Genomic DNA, 9279 nt, shown 5'->3' on the forward strand with positions numbered 1-9279 from the left:
GAAGTCTGCGGGTTCCAGCAGGGAGGCAGGCCCTTCTGAAAATTGGACGGAACACACTGTCAGGCCCCCACCAGAGGAAAACAGAGAGCTGCGGGGCGCGGTGGCCATGCGCCAGCTGTGGGAGCGCGTAGCCACCGCCTGCAACCGGCGCGAAGAGCTGGAGCTGAGCAGGAGGAGCCGTTCAGCCCAAGGGTGGGTCCGGAGCCTGGAATCACGCATGCGACAGGAGTTGAGCTTCCCCTCGCACCTACACCTCTGGTTGCTCCCTAAACAACCGACCCCGCAATGCACAAGGCGAAGCTGTTGCTGGGTGAATATATCTCGTTTGGAAATCAATGCGGATGGCCAGCTTAGGGTGGCTTGCCAGGATCCGCTCGCGAATACGGTGGCTCTAGTAACAGCCTCCACCGACAGGTGGGTGCCCCAGTCAGAGTCTTTGAGGCTACTTTCTTTCTGGAAATAAGTGCTAACTCCTGTCCTTTCTCTCCCAGGTCCTGTAACCAGGCCTCATAAGGGGCCAAAGTCTGGCCCAGAAAGCAAGGAACCACGTGATCGGCCTGCAGCCCGGTCTGAATCCACCTGGCACAGCTGCCTCTGGCTCAGTTGCACAACTCAGTGCTTCCCCCTTCAACCCACAGTCTCAGTGCTCTGGGCTGCCGCTTTGAACTGGCACCACTTTGAGTCTAGGATGACCAGACACCAGAAATTCAAGACAGCCTAGATTTCAAAAATACTACTCCACTGTCTCCACCGACTATGGACAAGTTTCCCAGAACTGTGTCCCTTACCTAGATGTGTCAAAAGGCTCAGGTTTCCACATTTTTCTTTTTCTTTTTTGGCTGAGTGCATTTTCACCATCCTTGCCCAGCCAGTCTCTCACCCACCACCACTCTTTTTTTTTTCAACTATGATTTTGTGTATTTATTTATTTATGTTTTTGATTAATTTTAATGGAGTGACATTGATAAATCAGGGTACATATGTTCAGAGAAAACAGCTCTGGATTATTTTGACATTTGCTTATGCTGCATTCCCATCACCCAAAGTCCAATTGTCTTCCGTACCTTCTAACTGGTTTTCTTTGTGCCCCTCCCCTCCCCCAACCCCCTCCCTCTTCTCCCCCCCCACCCCATAACCCCCACACTCTTGTCCTTGTCTCTGAGTCTCATTTTTATGTCCCACCTATGTATGGAAACACATAGTTCTTAGTTTTTTCTGAATTACTTATTTCACTCAGTATAATGTTATCAAGTTTCCTCCATATTGTTGTAAATGATCCGATGTCATCCTTTCTTATGACTGAGTAGTATTCCATAGTGTATATGTACCAAAGCTTTTTAATCCACTCGTCCTCTGACGGACACTTGGGCTGTTTCCAGATCTTCGCTATTGTGAACAATGCTGCCGTAAACATGGGGGTGCATTTCTTTTTTTCAAACAGTGCTATGGTGTCCTTGGGGTATATTCCTAACAGTGGTATAGTTGGGTCAAAAGGCAGTTCAATTTTTAATTTCTTGAGGAATCTCCATACTGTTTTCCACAGTGGCTGCACCAGTCTGCATTCCCACCATCAGTGCAGGAGGGTTCCCTTTTCTCCACATCCTCTCCAGCACTTATTCTGTGTTGTTTTGTCGATGAGTGCCATTCTGATTGGTGTGAGGTGATATCTCACTGTAGTTTTAATGTGCACTTCTCTGATGATTAGTGATGTTGAGCATTTTTTCATATGCCTATTGGCCATCTGCATGTCCTCTTTCCACCACCACTCTTGTCTATACTGCTTGTCATACCCACAGGACTTTGCAGATGCCACCTCTACACAAATCTAAAATACAAATGTACTTGAAATGCTAATGGCTAACAGTTGCAAAATGTGTAACCCTTACTCACAGGAGAGGAATGTAAAAAATTTATTTTTAACCAGAGATTCATCCTTCTATGGGAACCCCAAACATAACTAACAATAGGATTTTGAGATGATGCAGACTAGTAAGGAAGATATTGGGGCAAGGGTCTTTTGAGTGAGACCCTGCAATCATGGAAGTGGCTGCTGCTCACTTTCTACTGGGTATGGAGCCTGTCTATGGAAGGTGATGTTACTTTCTGGGAAACCAATCTGAGTGCAAAAATGATTCCAAAAACAAGTAAACGAGTGCCCGGAAGGATAGCCAGGATTCACACCGGGGCAGTCTCACTCCAAGCCCATGCTCTCAACCTCTTCCCGTACTGGCCTTGACAATCCGTATCTCTCTCTGCCACAGAATCGGCTTTGCCATTGCCCAGCGTCTGGCCCAGGATGGGGCCCACGTGGTGGTCAGCAGCCGGAAGCAGCAGAATGTGGACCAGGCAGTGGCAGCGCTGAAGGGGGAGGGGCTGAGCGTGACGGGCATCGTGTGCCACGTGGGGAAAGCTGAGGACCGGGAGCGGCTGGTGGCCACGGTGAGAAGCGAGGTTATGGGCACAGACCCAGGAGGTAGCAAAAGGGAGCCAGCCTGAGCCACCTTCCATGCTTTCCTGGACAACATTGGTGTGATCCACGTCAACACTATTATCTAAGACATAGGTGTGTTCTGCATACACACACCAGTCCAGCAGCATCCTTTTACTGTGTGTCTTTCTGATATGTCTCCAAGAATCATCCCATCCCAGTCCAGGAATCAAAAACTGCTCTAATGCTTCAACCCAGCACCAGCCCTTGGGGGCACCGAAAAAACAGCTGTCCTGGTTCTCCAGTGGTTTCCAACCTACCTGGGCAGATGAGAAGGCTAGATACAATCACAAAATAGATTTTCCCTCCTGTGAGCTAATCAGCAGTCAGTCCCTCTCCTTCAGTGTGTGGGCAGCCCACCATCTTGCAGCCACCCACTGGGTGCCATTCACTTTCTTCAGAGCCTACACAGCTTATCTCTAAACCTGACAACAACCCAAACAAAGCAAGGAATACTCTCCCTGTTTACACTCTGCTCAGAAAGGTGGAGCCATATCCCAAGGTCCCCCAGCCAGTAAGAACAGAGCTGTGAGTCAGCCAGACCTGACAACCTGCCTACAGGCTACCGAGCATTTCCCCATTATCGTCAGGTCAGGCGTTGGGTGCCCCCTTGGACTTTACTCTCAAAGACAGTGTCTAAGCCAGCGTCAGAGTTGGTACTTGGTTCCAGCCTTCAAGCTACACAAGAAAATATGAACACCTGGGAAAGGAGGCTGCCCTTCTCTTGGGCTCGGGGCCCACACTTTATTCCCTGGAGTGGAAGGTGATTCTATCCAAAAATGGAAAGTGCAGGATTGTGCTCATCAATGGGAAGGCTGGCAGAAATAATTTGGGTAATCTTCTTAGAAGAGGGGATGTTAAACAATGATAGAGGCATAAGGTTATTTCATTTTTTTAAGATTTTTTAATTTGAGAGAGAGACAGACAGACAGGAAGGCAGAGATAGAGAGATCAGGGAGAAAGAAACACCAACTCATTGCTTCTCTTTAGTTGTGCATTGATTGCTTCTCACATGTACCTTAACCAGGAATCAGCCCTCAAGCTCAAGTTGAGCCAGTGACCCTTTGCTCAAACTGATGACCTTGGGCTCAAGCCTGCAACCTTGGGATGGTGTTGATGATCCCATGCTCAAGCGGTGGCCTTGGTTTCAAAGTGGCTACCTCAGTGACCTCAGCATTCCAGGTAGACACTGTCCACTGCACCCCCACCAGTCAGGCTAAAGGGGGATTTGTTTTGCTTTGTTTTGTTTTGTTTTGTTGGTGGTGGTTTTAAAGATACAGGAAGAGGGAAAGAGACAGAGAGACAGAAACATCAATCTCTTTCTGTATGTTCCCTAACGGGAATCAAACCAGCAACCTTTACATACTGACTCGATGCTCTAATCAACTGAGATATCAGGCCAGGGCAATGCTATTCCATTTTTAAGAAACCATTTGGGGCCTGACTGGTGGTGGTACAGTGGATAAAGTGTCCACCTGGGATGCTTAGCTCCCAAGTTCAAGCCCCATGGTCATCAGCTTGAATGAGGGCTCATCTGGCTGCACAGATTCAACAGCTTGAGCACAGGGTTGCCGGCTTGAGCATGAGATCATAGATATGACTTCACGGTCACTGGCTTAAAGCCCAATGTTGTTGGCTTGAGCAAGGGGTCACTGGCTCAGCTGGAGCATCCTGGCCAAGGCACATATGAGAAGCAATCAATGAGCAACTACAGTGCTGCAACTACAAGTTGATGTTTCTCATCTCTCTCCCTTCCTGTCTCTTCTGTCTCTGTCTACCTCTCTTGCTCACTCGCTAAAAACAAACACATACAAAAAGGAACCATTTGGTAATGCTCAAATGTACATTGTCTAGAGCCATTGTAGGTTCAAGAAATTCACCTTATCTGGCATAGGCTGCTGCACAGAGCTTGAGATTGGGACCTTGATACTGAGAGTTAAAGGAAGCCATCTGGGATCCTGGGTCAATGAGTGACTAGCCACATGAAATGTATGTAGCAACTTAATGTCAAAATCCTGTCAGGAAAATCATCTCACCACATCTGTCCTGCAGCCTTGTCCTAGTGGTGGGGCTTTAGCTAGACCTTGAGCAGTGAGTGGGATGGACAGATGGAACAGGACGGGGCTCCAGATGACTCTGCAAAATGAGCAGACAGCCAAGGGCTGAGGGAGGAGGAGCACTGTCGGCCCACAGCAGAGAGCACACGTCCAGGAGCGCTGGTGTGATGGGCTGGCGGGAAGGAGAGGGCACAGGGGCCTCCATGGCCTACCAAAGGCGTTTAGATGTCCTTGTCGGAAAAAAGAGGTTTTGAGCAAGACGAAAATGGTTATTAAAGGAAGAGACCCTGGCACTGGCAGGAAGGATATGTTAGAGTAGAGAAAACGCTAAGCCAAGGGCATCAGCGAGGAAGCTCTTGCTGTCATTCAGGTCTAGAGCAGTGGGGGTGGGGCCAGACTGGACACGCCCAAGAAACATTAGGTGGGAACCAGCCAAGATTTCTTTTCTAACCCGGCCTCAAGAAATGGAACAGGAGGGAAGAGTCAAAATGACTCTCAGGGCAATGTCAGGATGGAGAATAATAGGATACTAGTTAGCAATTCGAGCTGTGTTCTGCCTGTCGCCAGCTGTCACCCTGTGATCAGGAAAGCTGCTGCCCTGAGGACAGTTACTACCCAGTGGCCTCCTAGTCTGCACCTGGAAGCTTCTCAAAGGTGTGATGAGAGGAAACCACATTAGCTACTTCTCCACTTGATTATACTTTTTCTAAAATATATACCTATCAGAACACAGAGCAAATGATACTAAACCACTTTTGTGTAGTGATTGCACAATTAGAGGAAGACTGAGAAGACACCAGCTGGGTAGTCAGAGTACCTTTCTCATTAATCTTTGGTTCTCTATCTCTGTCCAGTCAAAACCCAACCTCCTGCCCTCTCTGTGCTGACTGGCCTGGGGAGGGGGGCGGGATGCACAGCCGAAATGAAAAGGCTCTCCAGGTGACTCCAGTGCGATCCACCAGCTTCTCTCCTGCCCCAGACACACAAACACAGACCACAGCACATCACTTTCTATCGTGTTCTGCACTTTCCTAGTCACAAGTCCATGGGCCAGACTTACACAGAGCCAAGGCAAGTGACTGGGGTTTAGTGCCAGGGCACTCAATTTAGACAGCGCAAGAAAGTATTGATACTGGTTTTAAAAGATTATGTGATTTTATAGTTTTGTGAGATTTACATGTTGATAGCTCAGCCACTCCTTTAGCAGTGTAGAAACAGCTGAGCTTAGCACCTAGTTAGCAAGAATAATTAGTTAAAATGGGAGCTAGCAGATGGTACACATGGTTAATAGCGCCCCTCCCTGCGCCAAATCAAATTGTGAAGCACCAAGTTGACTGAGGCCTCATTTACTGCTGCTTGCCCCAGGCATGAAAATTGCAGGTTCCGGGCAAATGCAAAGTCTGATTGCACGGTAGTACAGAGAGTCCTTGGGTTATAACAGTCTCAACATACAATGTTTTGAGTTGACAATGCTCACTCCCATAAAAACTTTTAAAAGTTGAGATGTGTTTCAACTTACACCATTAGTGTCATACCTATGGACTACATGGGCGAACTAGTTTGAGTGCAGTGGAAGGATACACAATACAGTGTACAGTACAGTATATTTATGTCCTTTTCCTTTTTCTGTGGTTTAATTATGTTTTTATGTTCTAGATTATGATTTTACAACTGTATTATGATAGGTAAGTGACTTAGGCTAGGTGTGTTTCTACTTACACCAAAATTCAGGTTACATCACTGCCCTAGGAAACAAACTGTGTCACAAGCTGAGAAGCCCAGGTTATTGTTGGCAGAGTCTGCCTGGCCACTCGTCACCGCAGCACATGCCTGCCACCACCTACTCACAATTTAGTAAGGGGGTGAGATGTTACCTTTCTTGGTTTTCCCAGCTTCAATGTCAGCTCTGCCTGGAATCTTCCATGCCTGCAAGCCAAACAAACGGGGGTGGGGAGAGAGGGGCAACAGGGGGTGACATGACATTATAACCAAGTACGTAACTGCTTTAACCCCAGGCTGGTGTCTTCTCCGTCAGACTGATTTCATTTCTGCCACCAGTAACTAGCTTTGTGCTCTGAGCAAATCCCTTTGCCTCTCCAAAGACTGAAATGACTAGGTCCCCTGTTCTTAGCTGGCTTTAATATGTCATTACTGAGCTATAGGACCTTGAGAAATTAACTTCCCTGGACCTAGTGTCATCACCCTCACCATGAGGACATGGGTCTAGATGACCTAAATTAGGCCCTTTTCAGTGATAACTTTCTATTTAAAGCAGTTTCACCATTCAGGTAGGTGTGAACAGGTTGAGTTTGAGATAATGGTAACTCATATCAAGGAGAACTGGGCAGTAAGCACTTGGAGACAGGTGCTAGGACTCACTGTGAAAAGGGGAAGGGTCTAGAAATAGGTTTTGAAGTGACAGCAGGCCATAAGAATAAAGGAGCTTCCCAAGGGGTCAGTGACAGCTTTAGAAGAACGGGGCAGGAAGAAAAGATGCCAAAGGAATTATACGACCCTAAAGTGTTTAGCAGCAGAGGTTAGTGCAGCTTAGGAGAAAAATGTTTTAAGAAACAGAGATGTCCTTTTGACATCATTTTGTTCTTAACAAGGAATTCTTTATCAACATTGATAAATGCTCGTCCCTGCTGATCTGAAGCCCTGATTCAGACATTACTCTTTCAGGCTGTGAAACTTCACAGGGGCATTGACATCCTGGTCTCCAATGCTGCCGTCAACCCTTTCTTTGGAAACCTAATGGATGTCACCGAGCTGTGGGACAAGGTAAGAGGGGATTAAAGCAGCAGGGTGCAGGCCTCAGAAAACGGCACTAACTCAGTCGGCTTTTAGGCTTTGAATGCATCCGTCAGGTGCAGTGTAAATGTGAGGAATCTGTGCAGTTTGCCATGAACCTGCAGCGCACCTGGTAAAGGCTCGTGGGGGCCTCCCCTCTCCCTACCTATCTTCTTCATTGCTGCTTCGACCAGTTTTGTCTTCTTCCATTTGCTCCTTGCTAGCCCCCTTCTTCCCTCAGCCCGACCCCCACCCTGCCCTTATCTGGGTTATCCAGGCTCTTCTTCCTGGTTTATTCTAGCAAACATGGCAGCTAATCTTCAATAACTAATACACTTAAACTTGCATACCACCTGTCCCCTTTTCCAGCTACCAAAAAATAGTACTTCTCATTATTGGAAAACTTTAGTTAACTGCTACCTATGAGAAATACCAGTTCTTTAATAGCTGCTAGTGAAGTGAAATACCAATTCTGAAAAAGTGAACTAAGTTGCCATTTATCACATACAGACTTTGAAAACACCTGCACTCTTTTCAACTGCAATGTCAACAAAATTGGAGTCTGACTTGTGATGGAGCAGTGGGTAAAGCATTCGACCTGGATATGGAAGTCTCCAGTTCAAAGCCCTTACCTTGCCTGCTCAAGGCACATATAGGAAGCAACTACTGCAGTTGATGCTTCCCATCCTCCCCACCCTCTTCTCTCTCTCTTTCTCCCCATAAGAAGGTAAGGCTGTGTCAGAGAGGGTTAGGAGGGATAAAGATGGAAAGGTCTGGTCCCTCACACAGCCCACCTCTTGTTACTCTTGCTCCCACAGACAACAGTGACAGCTCTCCTCTGCCTCAGGCACACACTTCACTAGTTTGTGAACACTCATCTCTACAGTGGGGTGCGTGCAAGGAGTCTGCTTCTGTGTTTGCCAAAACAAACACAGAGATGTCCCGGTTACAGCAGAGAAGAGCTCGGTAGAGGCCCTGATCCTCTCCCCAACACCCGGCTTCTGGGAACTCTATTTTCTTTAGCTTCTCCGTCTTGTCCCTCAAGGACTACTTGTGCAAACAAGGCCTACTTTAGGACGGACTCCCACTCCAGTGCTCCCAAAGCCATTCTGATGCCAGGCATGAGCTGCAGGCTTAGTCACAGCTCACTAATAAGTCGGGGTATTATCATCTCAGAGCCCCAGAATTGAGTAGCCCCTTGCTTCTCAGTCTTGATGCCTAGTAGGATCAGCTGGGGTACTTGTCAAACTACAGATGCTCAGGCTCCACTCCCAGAAATTCTTTTTCAGTTGGTCCAAAGAAAGGACCTGGGCATATCCAGAGGACACCAATGTTAAGCCTTCCTCATGATTATAGGGTGCAGCTAGGATGAAGAACCACTAATCCAAGCCTTCTAGGTTTGAGATACACACTCTGCCCCACCTCTAGAGAATTCTAGGCAGTTATGTTCAAGTGTTCCCAACAATGCAGTCACTCATACAAACAGTGAGAATTCGCACATCCTCACAAAATGGACCTGACTCTAGGGACAAAAACAGATTCCTGAAAGATCTGTCTGTGAATTGAAGTTGTGCAAATGGAGTCATTTTAAACAAACCATGTACGGTCACACGACTTCCTGATGCTGGACTAGTTTCACACATGTGAAGCAAAATCTTTGAAATATGAAATAGCTGGGCCAGGCAGTGGCACAGTGGATGGAGCATCGGACTGGGACGTGGAGGACTGGGGTTTGAAACCCTGAGGTTGCCAGCTCGAGGGTGGGTTCATAGCCATGACCCCATGATCACTCGCTTGAGCCCAAAGGTTGCTGACTTGAAGCCCAAGGTCACTGGCTTGAGCCCAAGGTCACTGGTTAGAGCAAGGGTCACTCACTCTGCTGCAGCACCTGAGTCAAGGCACATGTGATAAAGCAAACAATGAACAACTAAGGTGCCACAATGA

At 47.5% G+C, this 9279-nt stretch overlaps 1 pseudogene; it reads left to right on the forward strand.

Moving 5' to 3' along the window:
- The first annotated feature begins 285 nt into the window (after positions 1 to 285).
- LOC136377300 (dehydrogenase/reductase SDR family member 4-like) lies at positions 286 to 7533 on the forward strand (annotated as a pseudogene).
- Positions 7534 to 9279: the final 1746 nt, after the last annotated feature.

The sequence above is a fragment of the Saccopteryx leptura genome, chromosome 6 (genome assembly GCF_036850995.1).
Source record: "Saccopteryx leptura isolate mSacLep1 chromosome 6, mSacLep1_pri_phased_curated, whole genome shotgun sequence".
NCBI classification, from domain to species: domain Eukaryota; kingdom Metazoa; phylum Chordata; class Mammalia; order Chiroptera; family Emballonuridae; genus Saccopteryx; species Saccopteryx leptura.